General features: G+C 37.2%; 1 long non-coding RNA gene across 1 annotated transcript in view; it reads right to left on the minus strand.

The window, feature by feature from the left end:
• Window positions 1–9,724, minus strand: part of LOC129206019 (uncharacterized) — a 185,314-nt gene extending 175,590 nt beyond the window's left edge. Inside the window, exon 1 of the long non-coding RNA XR_008576949.1 lies at window positions 9,677–9,724. This is a non-coding gene — a long non-coding RNA (uncharacterized LOC129206019). The remainder of the gene's footprint in view (window positions 1–9,676) is intronic.
• Window positions 9,725–13,699: the final 3,975 nt, after the last annotated feature.

The following is a 13,699-nucleotide window of genomic DNA, read 5'->3' on the forward strand; positions in this document are numbered from 1 at the left end:
TTATGTAAATTGAGGAAAGAAGTAAAGAAAAATCATTCTGCAAATACAGCTCACAAGTTACTACAAAGCAATTAAATTGCTATATAACCCTCAGTAAAAATGGGACATTAGATAATTAGAAATGCTAATGTTAAGACAGTTTAGACTTCGCTCGTATTTTTAACGGCCAATTGCTGCAATTAAAAATGAGGAATTCACTTTAATTTTCTTAAGAAAGGGTTCAGAATTGAAATATATTTTGAAACTGTCACTTCTGAAAATGAATGCTGAATCATCAATTTGGATTATCTTAGATTCATTAATATTAGTTTATTTTTTGAGGAGAAATTACCCCCTCTGGACAAAAAAAAGTCCTCTACAACCTTTATTTGAAGAAATCAAATTTCAAATGACTACGTCATTAATTAAAATTCACTATTACAATACTATACAATTCATATAGTGTTATTGTATGAACAAGAACAAATGCAAGATGAAAATTAATCACTACTGAATGGGGAATGAGATGGAGAAAGGCATGTGTTACAAAAAACAGCCCAAAACCCAGAGCATGACTACTGCAACGGTGTGATACAACTAGGCTTTCCATAGATTCTACGAAGAGATTTTGTGGGTCTGATTTATAGGAACAAATGGAAGGCAGAATTCTTTTGTAGATCTAGAATAGCCTCCAAGTAGCACACATTACATAGCATATATGACTAAATAACAAGAAGTTACAGATGATCAAAACTCCTCCAAGAGTTAGATCATTTTGCTTACCAATTCATGTAAAAAAGCATACTTCCAAAGCAATTTCTATATTAAACTAGTTCAGTACCATCCTGTCAATGAATTATTGAAAGGACATTCACAAACTAACCAGGTTTTCTACATCTGCTGTTAATACAGTTTAAAATGGGTTAAAGTATATTATTAAATTAAAAAAGTATCCATCACAATTTTTGTTTCCTTTTGACAGAGTTTGATACAAGGCATTATGTCACTTTACAATGATTATCTGGCACTATATCAAGAAAAAAATATTTAATAGGGATCCTTATTGAAATACAAGTAAAAAGAGGTATTATTTTGTGGGGCACCTGATTTGAAAAATAATTTTGAGATCTTACTTTAGTGGGGATTTTTGGCATAATGAAGGAGAAAGAAATAGGAAAAGCAATCAGGTTAAGTCATTCTGAATTATTTTATTTCACTCAAAAATGCAGCTTTAATTTTACATTACTTAACCTTCTAAAAAAAATTTTAAAACAGTAACTGAAAATTAAAATGCTCAAAATTAACATACATATTTTCAAAGCCAATAAAGACTTTTAGGATAAGCATCTTAATAACAGCAAAAAAGCTGTTTTTAAAAAAAAAATTGAAAGTGATTGAGAAATAGCTTTGAATTCCTTCCTGTAGGTTTCTACTTCTGCATATGTGTAAACTTTATTAATGAATGACCATAGTATCCAAATTTAATTTTGGCACCTGGACTGGCTGTTATTAGCTACAGTCTTTCATGGTTAAAGTGAATCTGCAAGATTTATTTTGTACAGAAAGTGATGCTTCCAAAAAACATTATTATAACAATACAATTATAACTTACAGTATTGTAGGGCAGATTAAAGTTAAAAGTGCCATTCTAATCAAATAAATGTCTAAGTTTCCACATATATGTAGGAAGGTAATTATACTATCAACAGAGGAACCTCATAAAATGTTTTAAAATATTATTGATTTTAAGTAGAACATCATCAGAAAAGCTAGTAGCGTGCCACAGTCTACACTTATTTTTGAACCTGAATTTACCTTCTCTCTCCCACCCCTAAGAAAAGTCAAGCTTATCTATCCAAGAGAAAAGATTGACATCAAAGGATTGTTTTTCCACTCACCAAATCTAAGCTGATTTTTATTGTTCGAAGGAATTATTTAAGTGACCCAACACAGAACTTCAATCAGATATATAGTTTCTGGTTCATTGATTGGCTGATTCTGCTCCTTCTGGTGAATAAAGGCAACAAAAGTCCTTTTTAAATCTGTTCTCCTCAGAGAAAGGCTGCAGTTGTGCTTTCATTAAGCCACTCTTCATAATAGCATGGTGCCCATGAGTTTCTACCCACCTGGAAACTCTGCTATTCTGTACTACAAAATAGTTTCTCTCAACTGTTCTTGCAAACCCTGAAATGTACAATGTTCCTGGAAATAAAGTTTAGCAGAGCTGTAGTCTTGCAAATTTATCAGCATCCCTAACTACGAGCGATCAGACTGTCTCAAAATCTGATTAGCTCTGTGAAATGATCACTTATACAATCTGACTTTGCAAGTGCTAGCTCTTTCGACCTCAGTAATTTTTGTTCCTGCAGTTCTTACACATCTCATTTCTGATCTTCTTTTTGGTTCCTGTTAAGATCTTTATGCCAAGGGATAAAGATTCAATCAATCTATGGTCATCTTTTAGCTTGTAACCGCAGGAATCCTTAAAGAAACACTATTTAAAAGTATTTATAATAATATATGGAGCTGACTCATATACACAGGTGCAGTGAGCCGAGCAGAAGGCCAGCTTGGATGTCTGCTAATATTTTAAATGTACATGCCATATAAATATATTGTTCCATTAAATGAACATGTTTCTGCTTCTTAATTATTTATTATCATGACTGCTTTGCATTTAACAAAAACCTGAGATAACTGTGTAAAATGCAGAATGACACCAAATTCTGTAGTGTTAATATTGTTACACTGAATCCCATTTGTGAATGCAGTTCAAAGAATACAACAATTTAGCAGTTTCAAGAACCTGTGATATTGAAAATATTGTATACTCATGGTGTTTCCCATCCTCATTAAAATTATTTTTTAAAAAATAGATTCATCGGATCTTACTATGACATTGTCTCCTTTAAAATAGGTGAGAAGTTTCTCATTTGAGAATCAGCAAAGGTTTCTATAAAAACCTTTATTTCCCCAAACTAATTTAAAGAAGATCTTGAGATAGATGCAGAAGAACAATTTCCACCATGAATTCCCTGGCAAATATATCATAACCAGACAATACCCAACACTCTCTCGAGCATGTCCAGAAAATTCCTGAAGGACCTAGGCTCCTTGAAGGCCCATCAGGAAGGAGTCTCAGCAACAAGAAAGTTTCTAGGCCACACCGTAGGAAGCCTTGACAGATCCCTGGCCCTTAACAAGGGTGTACTATCATGTAGGCCTCCATGAATTGCCAGTTCTTGCACCAGATGTCTAGTTGACAACATTGAAGAGAAGAGAGAAAAAGCATTGTACGGCCTTGTGATGAATGCTGCTTCTACATTATATCAAAATTTTGACATTACTGCTTCAGATATATGAACGACACTTCATAATCATTAAGATTTACAAAGATCCTTACTAAGAATCTTACATAGCTGTCTCTTAATCCATACTATTTTTAGGATGGAAATTGAACTTTGATCACACAATTCAGATGTCTCTCTCCTCTGGGACCCTCACTTCTTAAGTTTTTTATCTCCTTTACTTTCCCTAGCATAGAACATGATGAAACTTACTTCCAAGGCCTAGCAGAATAGAGTCTACAAATTATTTGCATTACTAATTTGGAACCAGATAGGATTCATCCAAGGATATTAAGAACGATAGGCATTGTAGTTGCAGGGCTGTTCCCTATTCCCCTTGAAAGACCTTGACATTCCATGAAGGTTAATGGTGACTGGGAAGAGGTAAAAGTTATGCCTGTTTTCAGAAGAGTTACCCACAACAGCTTTGAACATCACATCAAACTGGGGAACAACCAGTATGCTAGAAGGCAGAGCTACTGTTCAGAGGGTCCTTGACAAGCTGCAGAAATGGGCTGACAAGAAGTTCAGGAAGCTCAGTAAAGACAGTAGGAAAGTCCCATATGCAGGATAGATGACTCTCGTGCACTGCTATGGGCTGGACCAATGAGTGGATACCAAGCACACCCACAGAAAAGGAGCTGGGGTTTCTGGTGGTCAACAAGTAAACATACACCGCTGCAGTGATGGAATATAATTGCATATTGGGCTGCATCAACAAAATCTTAGCCTGTACACTGAAAGAAGTGATTACTTGCCTCTGCTCAATACTTGAGGCCACACCTGGATTAGTTTCCAGCTTTTGGTGTTTGGGTATAAGAAAAAATGTCCTTGTATGGATATAAACATGCAAATTAGTTCACTAGCTTTCTTACATTCAAATGATGACTTGCAATGCTTTCCATACCCTTCCTGATGATCTCATGGCTTAAAAATAAAACTAAAAAAATACTTTTCCCTCTGTTCCTCAAAATCAGAATTGACCCTGATCTACTAAAACTTACTGTATTTATCAGGCTCATTCCTTTTTGGAAGCTATGAAGACTAGATGGTACAAATCAGGTTGCCACAACTTCTCAGGCAAGAATTTGAGTGGAAACTATTTATATGAGTCATTTCTTCCTCCTGGAAGAGTTATCAGAAGAGAGAAATAGGAACCAAGTTCTGGCACTAGCATAATACTAAATCTCTCCCACATACTGTGGAGAGTGTTGCTAGACAACTGCCAGGCATTTTAAATATGCAGCCCTGTTCCTATTTTTATTATTATTGTTTCTTCTCCCTTCTGCAGTTTCTAAAGAAAAACCACAAGAATACTTCAGAAGTTGTTCTGGCAATACTGTCACAGTATATGTAAAGACTCATTACAATTATGATCCCAAAGTGGAAAAAAAGAGACTATTGATACTAAGCACCATGTTAACAGCTGTGAGTTGGAAAATACCACTCTTTTCTAAAGAGTAAGAAATTTGCTTGAGTTAAAGTCTATTAATCTGAATAAAAAATAAAACCTAAATTTCACAAAAAGTGCTCAAGACAACATATCAAACTTTGCAGCCTACATCCTGACAAAGCAGAAAGTAGCCAGGTTCGCTATTCTATATTCAAATTATGCTACAATTTTAAGCTACTTTTTAAGCTAATTTAATGAATGCTGAAAAAATTAACTCAAATTTTGGCCAAAAATTTGAAACAAATGTATTTCCATGGTCTTTGGTCTGAAGTGAAAACCTCATTGTTTAATAGACACCCTTGGGACCCTACTATGTAGACTTGTAACACAGCAGCCTCCAGAGAATCTCTGCATGGACTCCGGCACCCAGCTTGTGGTGGAGCTGGAGAACTAGGAATCTGACTGTGCTGAATTAGACCCCACCCAAGATATTTTCAGCAGGTGTGAAGGAGTCACACCTCCCCATCTTAGTGAGATCTAAATCTAGAGCAGCTAAACAGTTCAGATTTGGCACTACTTACTGATTTTAGCTCTCTGTCGTACTGTTATGCTATTTGTAACACTTGGGCTATATTCTACATTTTATCCTACTCTTCATAATTAGTAAAAATTTACTTGTTTTGTTAGAATCAAGTGCTCATTACTTATGAAAAAGATGGAGTACATCTAATTTGCAAACTGGGTCAATGATACACAATCAGCTATGAGTATTTCCCCTGTGAATGCTTTGTTTTATCCAGTTTTTCAAAAGAAATGCAATTTCCAAATAGGGCTATTGATTTAAAAAATAAGGCAAGCTATCTATAGAAGTTAATATTTAAAAATATGTATCCAGTATAGAACAAGGGATACTGAATGGCTATTAATATGGAGGAAATTTTTAACACACAATGTGAATATTCTTCTCTCCAGTTTCACTAGCACAGGTTTTTTTGTTAGAAAGGGAAATCCAATGAATCTCTAAAAGTAGCATGCCATATCAAAAGTATAAATATAAATTAAAGCAGGTTTTCAGGCAGAATCTGAAATGTTTTCCTACTTCCCTGTTCTGTTGCATTTTGCTGCTTTTTCAAGGTTGTGCAAATAATTGTGCAACCACAAAGTCTGATATCCCATGCTGGAGTCTAAGGTTCATTCAGAACTGTGCTCTGATGCATAAAGGTTTGGGAGATTAAGGACTGAAACTCTAATTTTCAAATCAAAGATTTATGCTTTATAAAACTTTTTTTGGCTACATACATTTCCAAAGAACAATATGACCACGTGCTTCAGGTATAAAGGAAGTTGAACTGTTTATGGCCTCTGATGTCATGAGCTAGATTGTGTCTGTAACTGATGCAGCTGTTAATACATATATCATCATCTGAGCAGGGCTATATTTGGATGAGTCCTGACAGCACTCTGCTGTACCAAGGAGTGAAAGGGAAAGGATCTTAAGACTTAGTTTTCCTTTAGTTTCAGTTCCTTTAATGGCACTGTTAAAGTTAGACATTTCCTGCTTGACAAAACCCATGTCAGACATCTGAGTAGAAGGAATTGCCAAAAGTCTGCACTAACTAGAAAATGGACAGGGTCATTAATGCTGGTTGTGGGTTTTTTCCTTTGAAATAAAGGCACAGAATCCTCATCCAATTTTTGAAGATTCCAGTCTTTTATACATGCAAAGTTGACTTTTACTTTAATGTTAATATTTTGATGTAAATTAAGTACTGACTGATAATTGTCTACAAAAACTAAGACAAATTTCCACACTTTCATGTAGGAAATAGTACTTTGTAGAATTTACCAGTCTGTGCTTATCAGTGGTGGAATGATATGATGTTATTAATTTTCTTGCCCACGTCAAGTCTGCATCAAAGTATTTAGTTTTTTTAAGAATTTTTTTGTTTGTTTCAATTATCAAGCAGAACTAGGCATTTTCAACTGCAAGCTTCATTGTTCTGCTGGAATACTGCTCTGGCAATTTAAAACCAGCAATGAATGTGTAAGCCCAGTAGGTCAGAGTTCCCAAGGATACCAGATAAGTGAAAAACTCAATGGCAGGAAGATCAAGAATCAGGTACTTTGTTAGCTTCAGATGGTGACTATTTCATTTTCAGTTAACTGCAAGCTTGTTGTAACTACAGACTCTGATCCAGATATTGAGATGGAAACCTTGTAGGCAGATTTTGCAATTAGATATAGAAGCATAAACTTTTTTTTTTAATGACTGGTTTGTTACTACAACATGGACTCAATATAAACTTAATCCAAATAATTTCTGTAAGTATAAATTGTAGAATTAACAGGAGTATTTTAGCTTTAAAATTTGCATTCACTAGTAATAATACCCTCTGTAAATATAAAAGATCAAAGAAAAACTTGCTATAAATTATGTAGGACAACAGCTTCCACTGAGAATTCAAGATAACACAATCTTTAAACTTTTCATCTCATTGAGATCTTTCACCTTTAAGTCGAAGTAATTTTCTAAGAGTTTAAAACAAAATGTAAACCTGGGTCCCCCACCAACATGTTTTTATTACAGGGATATTTTACTAGAATAGGAACTATGACTGCAGACTTTGATTTGTTTCCTTCTTTGTACCATATGTAACTTTCATTTTCTTGGACAAGTTATCATTCAATAACAAAAATACTTCAAATGTCACATAATTCACATTTTCTGGACTTGATTCACTCTTCCATTTAAGTATAATTGTATCCTTGTTCCTTTCCATTAGGAAAATTCAAATACTCAGTAACCAAGACTAATTTAAAATGTTTTAAAGTGTTTACACCAATACTAAAAGAACAATATATGTCTTTGAGTCTTCCAGATGCACATATCACTCTTTTGTTAGGTATGACAAATATTTCCCAAGTAATATGTACAAACATCTAGGATACTCTAGGGAGTCTCAGGTAGCTCTAGATGCCTTAAAACAACAGCATACTACTACTACCTGCACATACACTATAGATTATCCAACCATGCATCTATTGCATTCAGTGAGCTACCTCTCTTATTCAAATTTGAAATTGTCATGGCCTGAAAGCTTGGAGTCTGAAAGACATGATTTCTGACAAAAATAAGGTTTCAAAATTGTTGCAATAATATATGTGACTATTTTCCTTGTAAATGGCATTACAAATAACAAAATTGTTAGACACAATATATTCAATAAGCCTGTATAAAAAGTATCTAGATGTGTGTCTATATTGTCATCTCAATTTACCATAGAAATAAAAAATAACTCATTACCTTGTTGTGTAGCATTTGCAGGGTAAGACTCTAATGAAACAGTGACATTTTTGCATACTCTTCCCTTGTATGGCTCTTTTCATCTGCATCCCACTCTAGCCTTAGACTCACTAAGACACATATTCCCACTCTCAAGAAGTGATAATCCTCTCTTCTAAGCATACTGGCTATCTCCTTTATCCACAGACTGCCCATTCTCCAGTAGTGATCTGCTACAGCTGGGCAGGTTTACCAAGGAGCAAGGCAATCAGCAGAAAATACAAGGCTCCATGATAAAAGCAAATCCATACAGGGACAGTAGTAAGGGACAGTAGTGTGGCCATTCCACAAAATGCCATTCATGACTGGGGAGGCACCTCTGTCAGAGATTGACTGAACTTTGAGTTTTTACTGGCACAGTTTACTCACTGCCTGCCAGAGGTGAGCCCACTCAAAAGAGGGGATTTAACTAAAATCCTAAAGCAGCTGTTGCTCTAGGTACTGGTGAACCACTAGAAGCTTGCTTTGATCATAGCACCCTTTGGAAGACAGTACATTCATCCAGCATTGGATCTACTGGGAGTGGCACTGCACACACCAACTGCCTAGCAAATCAGCTAGCATTAACCTTAAATGTCCAAACCATTTTCTAGGAAACATGAAGCAGCCGCAAGGAAGTACCATTAAGCCTGTACTTTTCCTACCACAGTGAGGCATCATCTCCTTCCTTCATTTTTTGCCCTGCCTGACCTTGCCTCATCTCTTTTATCTTGTAGTCTAAGCTACAAAGCAGAACAGAATCACACATCACTGTAGCTGATCTACCACTTCTTTCATGCTTATGATTAGAATAGTTCCTAATGCCAGACTGCTACCCAAGCATTCTTCCTGCTTCAGTCTTCAAAAACAATAGATGAAGTCTAGGCATTCACATGCTAAATTGCATACTTTGGTCCTGGCAAATTACTCAGAAGTCTGGGAAAGTACTCATGAAGCTAATACTAGTGAAGGTAGCCATGCTATTTGTGCTTCTGCATGTACTTTAGACAGGGAATGCTCTGGGAAACCTCCTTCAAGACAGTCATTGAATGCTCAGACTTCCGAGTCTGGATGCCACTGGGAATTACAACTGAGAGGAATTTCCCTATCTGTAAGATGGGGAAGAGGCTACTTTGAGCCAATGGGAAATAGCTTTGTGTACAGGGGACCAAGAGAGCAGGAGTTGTGTTCATGAGTGGGAGGTCAGGAAAGGGCAGAGAAAAAAAAAGGGAAAACAGCAGAAGGGAGTAGTAAGTCTGCATCATCTGTCAAGAGGAGTAAGTCCACACCATCTCACAGATGTTCACCAGCATCACTGCCAAAGACATCACAGAAGGAGCCTGAGAGACTACTACAGGTTGAAGAGATCTGGAGCCACCAGTTCCCTGCAAATCTTGAAATACTGAGGAAGATTCTAGGAGACTGACGTGGTTTAGCCCCAGCCAGCAGCTCAGCACCACGCAGCCATTCACTCACCCCTCCCCAGTGGGATGGGGATGAGACCGGGAAAGACCAAGGCAAAACCCCGTGGGTTGGGGTAAGGACGGTTTAGTGGGACGGCAAGGGAGAGGGAAACAGCAGCAGCAGCACTTACAACAGAATATACACAACAGATGATAACACCAGGCAACTTACCGACCCGACCGGACGCCCAGCCCACGCTCAGCCCGTCCCGGAGCCGCGCCGAACCCGCCCCTGCCCGACCGGCCCCCTTTTATAGGGAGCGTGACGTCACGTGGTAGGGCCTAGCCCCCGGCCAGCTTGGCTCACCTGTCCTGGCTCCTTGTGAAATTAACTCTGTCCTCGCCAGAACCAGGTCAGAGACAGAAAGACTACTCATATTTTGCCAGTATTTGGAGGAGATAAGAAAATATCTGCAGGTTAGCCCAACCTGCATTTTAGGTGTGCTATTCCTTTTATTCTGTTGTAACTTATTTGATTGAGAACCACAAGATAAGCATACAATTAATGCCACTGAGCAGGATAACAAGATCAGCAAAGGTTCTCCAAAGAAACATGATTTTAGAATTTGGATATAGAGACATAAGAGAAGTAAAAGAAATGTCATATTTTCATCAGTCATCAAAAAGTAAATATAAAACAGCTGTGAAATTGTTACTGATTTGCAACAAATTTGCAGAGGCACAGAATCTGAAGAGCCATTTGGCTGTCATACAGATAGTTTAGCAAGGGCTTCTGAAACAAAAAATGTGTTTTATTACCAAATACAAAGTATAGGTGTAGAAATAATGAATAGAAAGTTTTGGGATCATGTCTAAAAAATGCAGCATAGTAGGGAGGTTTGTTTGCTGGTTTATTTTTAGTCTTTGTGGAGGAGACATATCCTTTCAAATACCTGTTTACGTACTTCACAAAAAGAGAATCAAGGCAAAGAGATGTATCGAATTCTGCATCCCTCTTCAGACTGTGCAAAAGGAACATACCTACATTTTGCTATCCAGTGGTGGCTGGTGTTCTCAAAGATCTACTGACAGACAATAGCTATACCTAAGACAAATCAGAAGTCGCTTAAATCATTCATTTTGCCAACTGCATTTTATTATTTCTCTACATCATTTATGGTTTATAAAGCCACAACAGTATCCCTTTAGTTTAAACAAACTAATCACCTGAAGTCTTGGGAAAGTTCAAGTACAGTCAATTAACATCACTGACACCAGAGGCAGCATTACTTTTCTGTCAAGAAAATTGTCCTACTTTTCCTTTTAAGTCTCATGTGCTTTCATACTTTCAAATAATCTAAGTTTACGATCATATGTCAGTTTTTCACTGCTAAAGGAATACACAAAAAAAGACTTCAAAGCCATCTTTGTTCTGCACATGCATATCAAAGAAAACATCTATTTTATTTTGCTGCATCAAAGGCTATTAAGTACTATTTTAACATTTCGGAAATAACACAATTTGACATTCAATGAACTTGATGTTCATCAATGTGCCTTCATTAATTCCTTTGCTAGATTTTAACTTTTTGAAGTCACATCAAAAGTTCAGAAGTTATATACAAAGATACATAGATACATATATACATACACACACGTGTGTGTGTGTGTATAAACATGTTTGCCTAACAGACCATTTTATTCAGAAAGGATTAAAAGTATATAATTATGACTGTCATTTTGTAAGATTTCTGTAACAGATGATAATTCTATTAATTATAGGTTTGCAGGTTTTTTTAATTTACACAATCACCCCATAGCTGCTATGGTTTTCTGATTCTTTTCTCTCTTGATTCATTTATGGAAATCTTAAACCTTCATGAAAAGTTCTGACACTGAAGTATTTTAAGCTCTTGTTGATGTTAATCAAAGTCACTTAAAAGGAATCCCTAAAAGCTCCTTCACTACATAGCAAATGAAGCTTTCTTCACTAACACATTTTAGAATAATGATATGGATTTAGAATCTCAAGTAAAGTGTGACCCTGATGCTCATTAGTGGAGAGATAATTTATACTTGTGAAGCTGCCTGTGGTGTTCAGGACAGAAAGTGTTATGTTTCAAAAATAAACTTTTCTGCTCAACTGGTCTCTTCCCACAGTAGTACCATATAGCATTAGGAATTCTCATTTTTTGGTGTTACTTTCTCTGTGCCATGGAATGACTAAAGTTACTTTTTTTTTTTGCACAACTCTGCTTATACATGGTCTGTGATGATGTAAGACACACAGTTCAATGCTTCCACTTGGATACCCAAAGTACAGCTAGAACTGATTACTGTTTAAAGTAATCTCATTGGACAAAAGAAGATCAATTATCTTGGAACTTGTGACCCATTATTGAATCATTTTATTTTTTACTAAATAAAGCACAGTGTCAAGCACAGATAATCAGTGGCATTATAAGTATTGTTGATTTTTTTCTAAAGATGTTCAAAAACTTTTATGTATAAAAATAACAGGGATTTTTGTGTATTTTAAGGAAAGACCAAACAAAAATTAAAGCAAGAAAACAGAAGTTGGGAAATACAGAGGCTAAGATTATTCAGGCAATTAAAGCCACCAGAAAACAAAGAAATTTGCAAAAGCAATGCTAAATTGACATTAATCCAAGTTACCTTAGATAAGACAAAAATGTTTATTTCAAAATTATTTTCTGCAATAAACACTTTGAAAAATTTGCTGTTGAAAGACAAAAATTAAAATTTCATCATGCTACACCTTCAGCTGTTGTTGATTTAGTTGCATTACTTATATTGTCATTCCTAAGCCTTCCCTTTCCCACCCAGCATACAGGTTTCACAGAATGATAAAATGATTTAGATTGGAAGGTGATCCAGAAGTCAACTGTGCCAATCCCCTGGTCAAAGCAAGTCCACTGCAGATCAGGTTGCTCCCAGCCATGGCAGCCAAGTCTTGAACATCACCCACCCTTTTACAGCATTTGATCATCACTATTATAAAAAGAAAAAAATCCTAATATCTGATTAGAATTTCCTATGTTCCCACTTACGTCTATTGCTTTTTCTGCTATCAGTGTGCACCTCTGTGAAGAGTCTGGCTCCATCTCCTCTGCATCCTCCAGTGAGATGGCAGTAAGAAGCAATAAAGTCTCCTCTGAGCCTTCTCTCACTGAGGCTGAACAAACCCAGTTCCCCCAGACTTGCCCCATATATCCTGTGCTCCAGCCCTCAACCATCTTGGTGGCTGCTCCTGGACTCAGTCTAGAATGTAAATATCACTCTGGCACTGGGGAGTCCAAAAACTCGGTGCAGTACTCCAGACAGTCTCCAATCTCATTCTTGTGTTTAGAAACAGCTTCTAAGAGGATTTGCTCCATAAACCTCACAGGGCCTGAGGTGAGGCTGATTGGCTTGTAGCTACCTGGATCCCTGTTCTTGCCCTTCTTGAAGATGGGTGTGATATCTGCCTTTTTTTACCCATCAGGAAGCTCCCTGATTGCCATGACCTTCTGAAGATGACAGAGAGCAGCCTCACAAAGACATCATCAAGAACCTTCAGAACCCTTGGACACCTCCCATCTAGTCCCACAGATTTGCATACCTCCAAGGGGATTAAATGATCCCTAATTCTTTCTTCCCATACTGTGGGTACTCCTTCACTCCCAGGGACTCTGCTTAGAGGCTCAGGAATCCAAGGGGCCAGAGAACAAGCACTACCAGTAAAAAGTGAGGCAAAAAAAATACTGAGTACCTTAGCCTTTTCCTTGACCCTTGGCACTAGGTCCCCTACCTCACTAAGCAATGGGCCCACCCCATCCCTAACCTTCCTTCTTTGGACAATGTACTTAGAGGAACCTTTTGTGCTGCCCTTCACCTCCTTTGCTAGGGTCAGCTCCAGCTGAGCTTTGACCTTACTCACTCCATTTCTACATGAGCAGGCAATGTCTTTGTATCCCTTCCATGTAGCCTGGCTCCATCTGTATATTTCCTTTTCATATCTGAGCTCAGTCAGGAGCTCCATGTCCCTCCATGCTCACCTTCTGCCATGCCTGCTTGACAGGAAGGAACAATTCTTGCGCCCTGAAGAGGTGTGCTTAAAGATTAGCCAGCTCTCCTGGGCCCCTTTGCCCTCCAGGGCAGTTTCCCATGGGATGATCCCAAGCAGCTCCAGGAGCAAGCTGAAGTATGCTCTTCCAAAGTCCAGAGTTTTAATTCTGGTATTGTCTTGCTCACT

Source organism: Grus americana, chromosome 4 (assembly GCF_028858705.1).
Source record: "Grus americana isolate bGruAme1 chromosome 4, bGruAme1.mat, whole genome shotgun sequence".
Taxonomy (NCBI): Eukaryota; Metazoa; Chordata; class Aves; order Gruiformes; family Gruidae; genus Grus; species Grus americana.